The 14788-nt window shown below is 51.0% G+C and overlaps 1 long non-coding RNA gene across 1 annotated transcript; it reads left to right on the plus strand.

Annotated features, from left to right (window-relative positions):
* Nucleotides 1-218: 218 nt before the first annotated feature.
* On the plus strand, nucleotides 219-4290 carry LOC127485811 (uncharacterized). The gene is made up of 2 exons (XR_007912716.2): nucleotides 219-509; nucleotides 3936-4290. It is a non-coding gene; the product is annotated as an uncharacterized lncRNA (long non-coding RNA).
* The last annotated feature ends 10498 nt before the right edge of the window (nucleotides 4291-14788 follow it).

Here is a 14788-nt window from a genome sequence, read left to right on the forward strand (position 1 = left end):
GGCTGTGCAGAGACTCCCGGCGTGCTCCACATGCGGCTCGGCTTGGGCTGCAAGTGAGAAAAGCCCCTTGGCCCAGTGGCAGTGGGGTGGATGACAGGGAGGGGACAGCTGTGCTGTTGGTCCCTTCGCCGAGTTTCCCAAAATCTGCCTGAGTTTCCATTTTCTAAGAGGAGTGTTGTCAATCATCCAGCTGGGGCAGCTGCCAGCAATAAAGGTCAGGGTGACGTGATGGAGGAGGAGAGGAGAGAGGAAGTGGGTGTGTGTGTGTGTGTGTGGTGGGGGAGGGGACGTTGGCGTGGGGGCAGCAGCCAGCCCGAGAGCTCCCCGCCCACCCTTGGGCACTGGGGCTTGTGTCTCTATTTAGCAGCTAGCCTTGGTATCCAGGGTTGGAGCGTGGCCAAGGCCAGGCTTTCCCCAGATCCTGAGCTTGTGAACTTGGCAGGCTGGAGAAGCCTTGCCGAGCTGAGCCGCTAGCCTGAAGGTTTCAAGCAAATCACAAACGACGCGAGGTGAGTGTCAAAGAATGCAGATGTCATTTGGTGCTGGCCCTTCCCCCAGCCCCCTCACTGCTGTCCCCGATGCGTGTGCATGTGTGTGTAAGTGTGTGCACGTCGGTGTGTTGTGGGGTAGAGGGCCCATGTAGGGACTGGAGACACCTTCCAACCTAGAAAATGTTCCTTAAAGGGTTTTGGGAAGAGGTTGGCGATTTTTCCTCATTAACAAGCCAATTTTCTTCTCAGCCAAGGTGATCTGGGACACAGGCTCCCTGCCTCTCCCTCTCCTCCTATCTCCACCTGCAGAGAAGATCTCTTTCTCCAGCTGTTTCCCTCTCCCAGGCCAGGTCCTCGTTTGCACCTTGCTAATAAGGTGGGCAAGGGGCCAGGAGGCAGCTCCCGGGCGCCTTCCATTCCTAATGCCCTGAATGGCCATGACACTGCACTTAATTTCCGTTTTAGTGCAACTGCTGGCAGCACATCAGCAGGCTGGGACCTGGGTCCTGTGACAGTACCTTCAACAGTGGCCAGCAGCCTCCCCATAATTAGATGCCACTTGGAGCCCGCTGCCCTGCCGTGCCGGAGCTCCTGGACTTATGTAACTGCCCCCCTGTTCAGAGCAAAAGGCTCTTTACGAGCTCCGAGTCTCCCAGCGTTAAAACAGCTATAATCCCTTGCCCACCCCGGGAGGGAAGGCAGGCCATGACCAGATGGGTTATCTGTGTTATCAGCTTAGCATTGTGTGGGGCACGTAAAACCCTGCGCCAGTGCAGAAAACCGAGATGGTTGACATTTACCTACTGGGGAGCGTTGCTCTTGAACTTTTCTGGAATGTTCCATAGTGGACTCAAGGAAGTGAAATGGCCAGAAGCCATTAGTGGGGGCTTTTGTTACCCCTAGGGCGTATGAAACAGCATTAAGTGGCGAGTGCGGTGGTTAAGCTGTGGTGTAATGAAGGAATGCCAGTCCTGGGTGGCGGGTGGTTGGACATGTGCTTGTGTTTGTGAATAGAAAGGCCCAGGTTAGTGTGGACTGAAGGTTGGGTTGGGGCAGCTGGGGGCAGAGGAGGTAGTGAATTACTGCCTGGGTGGCACTATGTCTTCATTGAGAGGTTGCAGCCTCAATCATCTTTAATTACTTCCTCTGTGGCCTCAACTCAGGGGCTGATCCAGAAGGGTAGGTATGTGTCCCGGGCAGGCTGGGCTGGCAAACGCAGGTCACGGGGTGGGGAGTCCCAGTGTGAGGCGGTGGGCCAGAGCCTCCCTCCAGCACTCCTCAGTGACACCGGTGACGACGTCCAATACCTGTGTCCCCAGTACCCCAGGCAGTCAGCATCTTGCGAGCCCAATGTCATCTTGGGTCCACTGACTGTTTGTCTTCACTTACATGCTGGGGAGGCTGGGAGTAAGTGGGGATTCTCTTTCACGTTGTATGGACGGCCAAAAAAACAATCCACCCCTATAATCCCCCATAATCTGTACCCCAGGCCAGGCTTCTCTGCTTAGATCTGAGGGTTCTTTTTCATAACAGGGTGGCCAAACTCATGAATAGGAGTCAGCTAAGGTGCTTGTTAAAAACACAGAGTGGAACTGTACCTACGGAATGCACAAAATCTTCTCTTTAAATTAATTAAAATATTTTTAAAAAATACAGAGGAGTGAATTAAATCCCTACTTGACACACCCTTGTTGAGTGTTTGGGTTCAAGCCGGGCTGCACTCCCCACTCCAGCTTCCTGCTAGTGTGCATCCTGAAAGGCAGTAATGGCTCCGGTATGTGGTTCGTGCCACACAGAGAGGAGACCTGGATGGAGTTCCCAGCGCCAGCCTTTGGCTTGGCCCAGCTCCAGCTACTGCAGGCATTTGGGGAGTGAAACAGTAGATGGGAGATCTCTCTCTGTTTCTCTGCCTTAAAAAAATAAAATGATTCACATACCAGATGTTTGCATTCAGAATTTCAGGGGAAGGCAAAGTTTTCTATTTTCTGTATTTTTAATAGGCTTTCCAAGTGTCTCTTAGGGGACAGGCATTTGGGAAGCACTGTACCGGGCTTGTCCTTTTTTACCATCTTCTTTTTAAAAGAGTTTATTTTTGATCTACTTGGAAATCAGAGTGAGAGAGAGATCTTCCATCTGCTGGTTCAGTCCCCAAATACCCACAAGAGCCAGGCTGGGCCAGGCCTAAGCCAGGAGCAGAACTGCACTAGGGGGTCTCATGTGGGTTTTTCAGAGACCCAAATGCTTGGGCCATTATCCATGCCTCCCAGGATAAATTATCTGGAAGGTGGGTCAGAGGCAGAGCAACTAGGACATCAGCTTCAGGTGCCCCAAACAGTGGCTTAACCCCAAACAGTGCCACTGTGCCCCCCCCCCCCCTCCTCGGCAGGGAGCTCCAACTCCTTACCTCCCAGGTGCCTCCTGGTCCCTGTGCCCTGCCCCCACATTCTTCACTCCTCTAACTTGTCCGGGCTGGAGGTGGTGTTTTCAAAATGTAGTCCTCACTCACAAGGTAATATCAGGAAAAAAAAATCACACACACACAGGAGAAGGAGAAAAGGATCAGGAAGGTGGCAGTGTGTTCTTCAGCATCAGCCCACCTCCCTGGTGAGGGTGATGTGGAGGTGGGAACTGGGAGAACTCCACAGAAGAGGGGTGATTGCAGATACAGCTATTCACACCCCCACCCCCAGCCCGAGTCTCCTCACCTGTGGGGTGGGACACAGGACAGGGTTAGCCATGGGATCCCTCCCTCACCTCTCCAGTCCCCAGCCAAGCTCTGGATCATCGTGTAGCTCCAATGGCAGGGAAGAATTCTGCCTCTGAGCATGGAGAAGAATCCCGTGTGCCACTCACAACTCGACCTGTTGCCTCCTCAGCACGACAGGAGCCTCTTGGCCTCTCTCCCACTCCTGACCCCAGCACCATCTCTCTCTCTCCCCCAGGGATGGGGTCTTGGACTGGATCACCCTGTCCTCTGACCCTGTAAAGCCTACTGAAATCTGCTCTGCCCTACTCAGACTCCTTGGACCATTTTCTGCTTTTCTTATCGTCCATTCTTTCCAGAATGGGGAGTTTCTTTTTGCTTCCTCTGCCATACTTGAGTGTCTGATCCCCGAGTGACCCTTTTCAATTTATTGAATATAAATTATGCCCCATGAGACAAATGTTTCTTCCCCTCTTGATCCTTGTGATCTTACCACCCCCAGTTCAAAATGTAGGACACTCTCAAGAGACGCTTAGGTGCACACGTTCCCAGCTCAGTTATCCAAGTTATTAAGGAGAGACGATTGGTAAGTCACAGTGGCGTATTTAGGCGGTGCCAACAGAATTCATGAATTATATCCCAGGGAGAAGTCAAGGATGACTCCAGGCGATTTGGCCTTAAACCAGACAGTTGCTATTTACAATTGACCACTGATTGATATCTGCTGTAACTTCACACAGGGAGGTCTTTGGGAGAAAACCTGGGACTCCGACATGATTAGAAGCAGCATCTCCTGGAGGCATCACATGCCCACCGAGCGGCAGGGAGACCCCAAGGGGAAGGAGACGTGGGCCCTGCCGCACAGGAACTGTCCTGGAAGACGACACCAACCCCAGCACACACACAGGAGTTGGTAGTGGTGGGTAGGGGCAGGTGTGGCTGAGACTTGTTGAGGGAAAAGTACAGTCCAACGGACTTTTAGAAGATACGACGCCCGAAGAGTGAACCCTGCCCTGTGGTAGGCTAAGGCTAGAGGTATGGTGTGTGTTTTGAACTCAGTAAATTGGAAAATATTGCCTTCTCTGCCTTTAAAAAGCTTGTTTCTGGAAGCAGGTGCTTAACCTCGTGGTTGAGATGCCCACATGTGATTTCCGAGTGGCCAAGTTCAACGCCCAGCTCTGGCTCCTGACTCCAGCTTCCTGATCATGCAGAGCCTGGGAGGCAGTGGTGATGGCTCAGCCCTGGGTTGAATTCCTGCCTCCCAGCTTCAGCCTGGACTTAATCCTGGCTTTTGTGGACATTTGGGGGGTGAACCAACAGATGGGCGTTCTCTCTGTCTCTGTGTCTTTCTGCATTTTTTGCTTGTTTGTTTCTACTACCTAATATTTATGCACAAAGGGCTCAACAGGGCAATGGGATCTTTCCAAGATGTTGATGAGGACATAGCTGGCTGCGGGCTATTACCAGTGATGATTTCTGCTTTTTGTGTTTGAGGATACCGACCTTGTCTACGCACAAAGATAGAGTGGTCTGTGTTCTGGAGCAGAAGGTTAAGAAATCTTAGAATTTGTGCCAAAGCCTCCGATTCTCTAATTCATTCCCTAATTAGTATATTGATTCTTTGATATAGTGGTTGATAGATGAATGGTTTGTTCATTTATTTGTTCAGTAAATACCACCGAAATTCCTTATACAGGTTCTTATCCAGTAAAATCTAGCTGGAGATTTTTCTTCCTTCTACTATCTCTTTTCTTGGTTTCCTTCCAAAGCAATTAAGAGGAGGCAGAGAGCAAAGAGGGGGAAAGATGTCAAATCTAACTCCTCGCAAAGCCGGCTCTTCCCCACGCGGGTCCCCAGGGAAGGAGGCCCCTGAACAAGGCGAGAGAAAGATGGAAGTCGGAAGCATTGTCTTGGAATCTGAATCAGTTCCTCTCCTGTGTCTGCTCTTGTCCAGTCCTCTTGGCTGGCTGTGTCCTTTGTTCCTTGGGTTTTGCACCCTTGGGGAAGGGGTCTGGTGGCCACGCCCTTTGCCCCGTGGGTTCCCCTGTCTGGCTGACCTACATCCTTCCCAACAATCCAGGGAGTTGGAAGCGTCTGGTACTCCTGTCTCTTGAGAGCCTTTTTAATATGATTTCATTTCTCTTAACCTTTATTAAGACAAACATTGAGCGGAGAACAGTCTATACTCCTGCTTGAGACTCTCTCCATCTCGATATTAAACAAAACAAAACAAAACAAAACCTAAACTCACCAAGGCTGAGGCCCAGAGGAGAGAGGAGAGGAGAGGAGAGGGAAAAAAAAAAAAAAAAAAAGAAAAAGAAATATCCTAGAGATATTTTTACCTTCAAAGATCCATCACTCATTACTGCATATCACATACACGTCTACAATCTCATCTTCTTACAATTCTCCGTGAAATAAGTGTAAATGGAAAATAATACCCCATTTTGAAAGTTCAACAAAATGTCTTTATCCACCAAATGTAGCCCCAGCTGTCTCATTTTCAGAAACAAAGCCTGATTTTAAGAAGCAGCTCACCACCCAAATAAACACGGGCAGCTCCATCCAGCTCCCACAGCAGAGGCTGCCTCAGTACCCCTCTAACAGCCCGCCTCGTAGTCAGCTTGGGGCAGCCTCTGTGGCAGCCCAATGCCCCAGTCCCAGCAGGTTCACAGGGAGAAATGCCAGAATTCTGTAAACACTGAAAGCCGTCTCTCCATCGCCACTTGGGGACGGAGTTGCCTGAGTTACCTTGTCACCCCCTTGCAGTCCACACCTTGGCATACACACACTGTCACCCCGAGGAGGGGGAGGAGAGGGTGCGAGAAGGCTGCCCACCCTGCAGCCAGTGTGCCTCGTTGAACTGAAGTGGAGCGGTAGACTGGGTCCCCTTGGCCAATGGAAAGGTTCTTTAAAACACAGAGAGGGAGGAGTGCTCCTACTTGAAGGCCTAACCCCTTTCTCTGCCTGGCTCTATGCTGCTGAGCCTCTCAGCTTTTCTTGGCTTCTATGACTTGGAGTCCGATGGGCTTTTCAAATAGCGTGTCCCCAATCACACTTCTGCTCGTCCCCTCCCTTTGGTTTTCTTCACCTCGGTTAAAAGCAACTCCATCTGCACTCAAGTGAAAACAAACACCTTGATTCTCTCTCTTTTATCCCACATCTGATCAGACAGCAATTCCAAAACCTGCTGGTTCCACCTTGAGATATAGTAGCCCACACCCTATCCACAGGGATATGTTCAGAGACCCGATGGATGCCTGAAACCTTAGATAGGACTGAGCTCTCTGTACAAGCACTGAGGGTACTGCAACAGTTGAGCAGGTAACTAAAATAGCTACTGTGTAACTAATGGACAGGTAGCACATACAGCATGGATACATTGGATAAAGGGCCGATCCACATCCCAGGTGGGAAGGCACACGATTTTATCATGCTACTCAGAACAACATGGAAATGAAAACTTAGAAACTGTTTCTTGAATTTTTCATGAATATTTTTGGATTGTAATTGACCGTGGGTATCTGAAATCATGTAAGGGGGGACTATTGTTTGGCCAGAATTTGACCTGTAATCCCGACTACCATCATTAACCCCCCCCCCCCCCAAGGTGAGGAAGCTTCCCTTCACCTCCTCTTCCCATGCTTGGGGAAGGAGTATGCGTGCAAGACCACTGCCATTGCTCCTAACTAATCTCACCCTTGACCTGACTCTGCCCAGAGCAGGATGGAGAAAAGGAAGACTTTGTGCCTTCACCCGAAACCAGGCCTTACTGCTCACTGACTGTGTCAGTAGCCAGGCACTGACAACTTCTCTGGGCTTTCCTTTCTTTTCTGTAAAATGGGAACAATCAGAGACTCTGCCCTCAGGGGTTGTGGTAAGGATGAAAGGAGTTGATGGACATGAAGAGCTTCAAGTGGGACTTAGCGTGCGGCAGGTGCCATTTAAGGCTTGGCTGATAGGAATGGTATTATGGTGGACGTTGTCCCCAGTGCAGCACCAGAGTGGGCCTGTTGGAATAGAAATCAGCCTCCATCACTCCTCTGTTCTGAACATTTCAGGACAGGATAAAACCCCAAATTCTTTCCAACTTCCTTTCTCTTCTGTTCCAGACTCAGGGGCGTCCTTGCCTTTCCTGCGACACACCTGCAGTTCCTACCTCAGGGTCTCTTCACTTGTCATTTCCTCTGCTAGAGCATTTTCCCCAAAGAGCCACATGGCTGGTTCCCTCGCCTCCTGCAGGTTTCGGTTCAAATACCACCTTTTTGGTGGAGCTGCCTCTGGCTACCTGTTTCAAATGAAACCCCAGAGCGGGTGTTTGGCACAGCAGTTAAGACACCAGCTGGGACACCCACGTTCTATACCAGAGTGCCTGGGCTCAAGCCCTGGCCCTGCTTCTGATTCCAGCTTCCTGCTAATGCACACTGTGACAGGCAGCAGGTGATAACCCCAGTGATGGGGTCCCTGCCACCATGGGCAGGGTTCCTGGCTCCTTTGTGTGCATTTGGGGAGTGAACCAGCAGATGGGTGCTCTCTCTGTGTTTCAAACACATGAAAATATGTTACTCAAATTAGTAAGTTAAAGAAACATTAAATGCACATATCTCTATACCTATTCTGATGCCTTTTCTCACCAGCACTCCTCTTGAATACACTATATGGTTGACTTTTTTTTTTAAATTTCGCTTACTGTCTCCTTTCATTAGATTATAAGCCCCATGAGGATGGAATAAAGATTTTGTCTGTTTGTTCACTGATAGACTCCCAACACTAGAATAGTTCTTGGCACATAATTGACACTCAATAAATGTTTGCTCAGCGGATGAATTTAAAGATAGTTCAGCCTGATGATCTTGAAGATCTCTCTGCTGAGGTTAACCCCCTGTGATGGTTTAATGTGTCTTCTTACCTGTGGGCCAGAGACGTCTGCCGTCACGCCCGCAGACAGGGGCCGGGCGACTCTCAGAGCAGCAGGATGCGGCTGGCAGAGTCGGTACACGAGTTCAGATCTCGTGACGGTGGCTTCATTCCTCTTGCCTCCACTTGGAACCTCGGCTGGCACTGGAGTCGACCCAGACGTGTTTGCCAGAGGGATGGATGAGCAAGAGCTTTCCCGTCCTCCGTGGAGAGCGGGCAGGAGGTGGGCGAGACGAGGCCGTCCTGAGAAGCCTGGAGCCTGTTTTGACAAGTGCAGGGTCTGACGTGGAGCCGGGCGCCATGGGGAGGGCCCGTCGCTGCCCGTGCTGGGCCGTGAATCACCGCTGATGATCGGGGAGCTGGGAGGCCTGTCAGGGGACTCCCAGATGGAATTGATGGATCAAGGTGCCGTTCTCTCGGAGTTGTTTATCAGAAGTGACACCCCGGGAGATTGACAGGCCGTCACTGGACACGTAGGCAGATCACAGGCTCACAGAGATGCCTGTGCCACCTGTTGTGGAGCGACTGGAGGTGCGCCTCTGGCAAGGCCTCCGCGAGGTTGACCAGCAGGCCCCCTGCACCAGGTGGGCATGGGGGGAGGGGCGTGGAACAGAAATGACCCAGCCTCAGGCTTTCCCAGCCACGCGGGTGGCGGAACAGTTCTTAGTTGTTTCTTCTTCTTTATTTCTTTGTGTGCTTTTACCTTCTCAGAGAGGCAACTGGACCACCCCACATCATCTCTAGGAAAAGGTCTCTAGAACAGTGCGGGGAGGGTGGGCTAGGCCAAGGACGTGGGCGCCGGGACATCTCCACACTCCTGCACCCTCCTCTCTGCACAGGATGACAGCTAACGGTTCCTGCGCCCTTACTTCTGTTCACTGCCTTAGCGCACCCCGGCTTGCTTTACCTTCCCCACTGCCAAATGACGCGGTGATTATAAACTCTGTGTTGTCATTGAAGAAACGGGCCTCTGAAGGTGGAATGACTTGTTCAGGTCAATGGCTGAGCATTGAGAGTGGCTGAACCGGGATTGCAATCCAGTCTCTAGGACGCAAGGTCTCATTCTTAACCCCTTCAGGCCCTGGAAGGTCAGGACAGGCCTCTTCCTGTGACTCAGCCGGGTCTTCAAAGCCCGCTTCTATATGCTTTTCCATTGCTCCCAGTGCAGGGGCTCTCCCTCACCCAAACCTGTGGTCCTTCTAATTCCCTTCTTGTGAGTTTTCCAGAGGTAAAAGACACAAAACGTGTCTTCATGCCGCAGAAGGCAGCACAGGCCTTGGCTCCCAATCAGGGCGCAGTAAATGTTTGTTGAGAAATAAAGTGACTTGTTTAGTCCCCGTGTCAACGCCTTGCACCTGCTTTCCTCATCCCACATTTATCTCCCTGCCTATTTTCCCATCCACCTCTCCCTCACTGTCAAAGCCTACTTTAAATCTTCATATTCTTCTCTTGGTTATGAATGTAGCTTGGTGCAAAGCTTCAGCGAGGACTTGGGGCAGGCTTGACACAGCAATTAAGATGCTGCTCGGGATGCCTGCGTCCCACGGTGCAGAGCCCGACTTCCAGCCGCGGCTCTGCTCCTGATTCCACCTGCAACAGCAGGTGTCATCTGGAATAGCTGAGCCCCTGCCACCCACACGCGAGATCTGGACTGAGTTTCCTGCTCCTGACGCTGGTTGTTGTGGGCATTTGGAGATCTCTCTCTCTCTCTCTCTCTTTCTCTCTCTCTGTCTCCCTGCTCTAAAATAAAATCAAAATAAACAATAACTAATATGTTTAAAAAGTGAGAGGACTTGATAGGGAATAATAAATGCCTTGGGAATATGTTTATCCTTTAACTCTGCATTTATTTCTAGGGATTTATCCTAAAGAAATATTTGTAAGGGGCCAGTGCTGTGGTGTTGTGGGTTAAAATTCCAGCCTGCAGAGCTGGCATACCATATGGGTGCTGGTTCCTGTCCTGGCTGCTCCACTTCTGATCCGGTTCCCCACTAATGTGCCTGGGAAAGCAGTGGAAGATGGCTCAAATGCTTGGGCCCCTGCACCCACACGGGAGACCTGGAAGAAGCTCCTAGCTCCTGGCTTTCAGCCTGGCTCAGCCTTGGCTGTTTCAGCCATTTGGGGAGTGAACCAGCAGATGGAAGACCTCTCTCTGTAACTCTGCCTTTCAAACAAATAAAATAAATCTTAAAAAAAAAAAAAATCGTACAGGTGACTGAAGAGGCAAGTACCAGGATGTTCGCTGCAGCGTTGTTTAATGTGACACAAACTGGGAATCCCTGAAATGTCCAATAGTAGAGGACTGGGAAATACATATATGTTCCCTGTTACATTCATACAATAGAACACTTACTGTTCATTACGAATAATGAAGATATATATCTATTGCCTCAAGAAATTAAGGGAAATAAGTTGGTTATAAAATAGTACACACAGAATAATTTGATTTTTATTAGAGTAGTATGAATATAAATATGTGCATCAAAAAATGTCTGTAAGGACATAGATCAGCCTGCAGACAGTGGTTATCTTCAGGTGAAGATTATGGGTGCTTTTTATTTTCTTTTTACTTATTCACTTTCTAATTTTCTGCAAAGCACTTGTTTAAAAAGAAAGAAAAATGGATTTTTTCTAAGACACATTCCCTGATTACCTCTTCCCTCCCTCAATCCTTCCTAAATCCGCTGCTGCCTCTGCCTGGTGTGGTCTTAGCCTGTGTCCGATCGGGTGGTCACAACAGTCTGGCTCTGTCCCCATGGGGGTGGCTCTCATTCCCCCTGTAAGCTCCTTGAAGGCTGGGGTCTGAGAGTGCTTATACTGTCTCTCTGTGGCCCCAGCATGTACTCCTACGACGCAGAAAATGAAGAGGGTTGCATGCACCCACCCCCCTGGGGAGCAAGGGCGGTGAGGACATTTCCCACGGGTCAGGCAAAGGCCCGAATTGGCCCATGAAGCCAAAGACAAGAAATAATCCAGGGACCTCGGAGGGCAGGGTCCTGGCCTTCTGCAGCAGCCACCCTGACCTGCATAATGGGCTGCAGCCCTCGGGATCCCTGCCGACGCCGCCTGGGCTGCTGCCAGCCTGCCCTGCAGAGGCTCCACGGTTGGAATGGATGGGCCTGAAAATGTGGCTCCCCGGGGACAGCTCAGGCCGTGATCCGGGGAGCCTGGCTGGCCAGCGGCCTGGGGGAGGGGTCTTAGAATCAGGACTGGAGACACGCGGCTGCTGGAGCCTTCCCCTGCCCGTATAGCTGCAGCCCCAGGGAGAAATGGACAGCCAGAAGGAGGACTTAGGTAATAATAATGTGGTGAGTAGCTTGGGCAGCGACTATTGCAGTAATATTACCTCCCACATGTACAGGACTTCACTGGGCACAACATGCTCCCACATATCTTACCATATTTGACCCTCACAACCGCCCTGTGAAATAGACCGTCTCTGCCCATATTTTCAAACCATAGACTTGGAACTCAGATTTTCCAAAAGCTGCACAGCCTATAAAGAGGCTGCTGCTTCTGACTTTGCTGTGCCAAAGAGAGCTCTACCTGAATGAGCCAGAGGGTGCGTCGCTGAAGGGCAAAGCAATTGCATAGTCATCTGCCTAGGAGCAGAGGGCTCCTCACTGGGCTTGGAGGCAGTGTGGACACAGAATCCAGCTCAGAGGGGGTGAGCTAGCCCCTGCAAGCCCCAGTTTATACCAGGCAGCCAGGGAGGCAGAAAGGCCATGGCCAGATTGTGTACTTAGGACTTCAGACACATAACCCGGTAGCACCATGACAAGGGAGACTTGGTGTCCATTTTTGGAAGCCAGAGGATGAGGAGGATGGAGTCAGTGAGGCAGATCCTCTGCCCAGGCTTCCCTTGGAGCAGTGGGATCAGAGGAAGGAGGGTGTGGGGACAATCAGACTGGTACTTGCGACATCTCAGGAAATTCGAAAGAAAATTGAGTCTCTGAGTTCATCCTTGTGGGATTCGCAGGGGGCTGGCAGGAGACTCAGCAGGGGAAAGCCAGCTGCTCTGACACCCGCCCTGCCCAGCCTATGAACTAGGAGCGTGCATCCTGTCCTTGTCAGAAAGGGCTCCAGAAGCAGAAAGTTGAGTAGATTGTCCCTTGGCCTCACCTTCCAATCCCCTCCCAGCATGGGGGGCGGAGTCTTCAGGGCTCCCAGCCTCCAGAGTTGACACTCTTATTTCCTTCACAATTCTTGCCCTGTGACGTGGTGACAGGGCAAGGGAGGCCTCTCCTCCGGAAGGCAGCCCAGCCAGGCCCACGTTCTGGTCTGCATCACCTTTGCTTCCAGGAGAATGCCGTCTCCTTCCTTGGTCCTGGCTGCTCAGTTTTGTTTGAAAGAGCTTGAACCGTTCAGAGCATAGCCAGGAAATCAAACCACTCCAGGCATTTCAGCAGGGATGACTTTATACAGGGTTCTGGTGCCACGGAAGAAAGCGATGATGTATGACCTGGGTCTGGGGGAACAAAGACGAGAGCTTGAGGTTACCGGAACCTAGAAGCTCCAAGGAGGGAGCCCGCGGAGCTGGGACCTAGACCTCAAAGGCAAGAGTTCCTGTTTGGCTGATGCTGGGCGAGACAAAGAAACTACAAACTGGAAACCGCTCTGGCCTCGGGGCAGAGAGGGCCCATGCTGGCTCTCGGGATGGGGCAAATCTTTGCTCTCTCTTCTCCAGCTTCCCAGAGTCTCTGTAGCTCCCCCCACTTGCAGAGCCAAACCGGAGCCAGTGGGCAAAGGAGAAATGCAAGTTGCAGTTTGCAGCTCCAGCGTCACAAAGCAGAACGTGGCAAGGTGGGGCTGGAACTTACTGACCAGCGCTGGCCCCTATCCCTGGAGGATGAATCCGTGGGGCGTGTTTTGCAGGCAGTCACGAGGCCCTCAGAAGGCAGTTTGGACTCTCTGATGGCCCATGCACTTGGCCAGCTCTTTGAGTCACCATGTCTGATCTGCCAGTTCTTAGCTGTCTGTGACAGGTCCTAGGGCTTTTATATATTACATTTTTTTTTTAAGTCTAGGGGTGGGAACACATCTTCATCTTTATTCCTTTCGGGATCATCTTGATCCTTTGCCCTTTGCCCCAGACTGAACAAAGCCCACTTCCAAGCAACAGGAAAAAGGGAGATTTAAGTGTCAAACAATAATAGCAAGATATTATCAATGTAGGCCTGTGATTGTGTCATATAAAAAATAAAATACACACCAGTTAATCAAAGCACTACAGACACTTTTAAGTAATCCCACTTTGGCTTTGCATAACTCCATATACTGCCGGCAGCGCTCCTGTCTACCACCAGAGACCATAATATACATCAAAAATTCTCCTTTAAATTTATTTTCAGTAAAGATTGCTCTTTTGAACTGCTGCAGTGGAGGCTTAAGGGTACAAAATCTCTCTCGCCTTTTTCTCTTTCTTTTTCTGTCTCCCCTGTCTGTCTCTTTGGTGGGGCGGTGACTCCGGGGCGGGGGCGAGAGCAGCAGTGGATTCCACACATCTTGTCGAACCGTCTGTCCTTTGCATGGATCAGTTCCTCTCATCTGCCACTTGATTAAGACATTAAAGCAGGAAGGTGAAGGAAGGTTGAGCTGCAGCAAGAGGGAGCGAGGAACAATTCCCCTCCATTCGCTTTGGAGAAAAGCGCTGGCCGCTGGGCCCAAGGATGGACGTGGGCTACCCCAGTTGGGAGGACACACACTTGGTGCTTTCTGGGAATGCCAGATTTTGTGGAATGTACAAACACTGGGCACCTAGGGACACTGATGACAACCCCACACCTATGTGGAATGCTCTTTTATTTTTTCCTGCCCTTGTCAATGGGACAGCCAAGAGGGCAGCCGTCCTAACTCATAGGGGGACTGTGGCTGGTTAGATCATTATGCAGGACAGTGCCTAAAGGTTAGTCCTAGTTTTAAATTGGAATTGATTACTTAATAGCATTGTGACCTGATACTAGATTTTTTTTTTAATTGGAGTTAAGCACACTCTACTTTCTCTGCCTTAAATGGAGAAAGGGCTCAGTGAACCCCATAGGAAAGAAGATCCGTCCATAGACTCTTAGAGCCGGAAAGGAAAGGAGCTGACGCTGATAGGAGAGGGAGAGGTGCTGATAAGGGTAGCGATCCTGCACACATTTAAAGTGAGTCACGGGTGTTTGCAACGCTTACTTCACTGGGTCCTAAGAGCAGTTCCCGCGGTGAGGAGGGGGTCCAGGCAGGGCTTGCTCCCCCTGTTTTCCTAAGGGTGGAACCTGAGCTGAGGCTGCAGGCCCCAGAATGAGTATGGGATGAGGCCACTTGTCCCCCACTCCCTGCCTTCTCGGCACGGCCTCTGAGGTTGCCCGGGTTAGCAGACCTGTTTCTATTTCACTCCTTATCCAAAGTTCACTGCATGCTCTCCTGTTTTCAGTGGAGTTCCTGCCTCAGAACCCACGGCAGCTGCTGGCACCTCCCCTCTGTGTCCCTGGAAGGGAAAGGCACTGCTGGAGGTTGGCTGGGGTGAAGACAGGGGTCAGGCAGCAGTTGCAACCCCGCGGGAGAAGGTCTCCCAGCTGCAGCGAGACCACCACCTGGGGGGCAGGCGGTTCTCCAAGCTCCTGACCTTGTCCCTCTGCGATAACCGTCCTCTTCCCTCTTGTGCTAAGATCCCTGGGAACAGAGCCGCTGCTGA

This window comes from Oryctolagus cuniculus, chromosome 1 (genome assembly GCF_964237555.1).
Source record: "Oryctolagus cuniculus chromosome 1, mOryCun1.1, whole genome shotgun sequence".
Lineage (NCBI taxonomy): Eukaryota > Metazoa > Chordata > Mammalia > Lagomorpha > Leporidae > Oryctolagus > Oryctolagus cuniculus.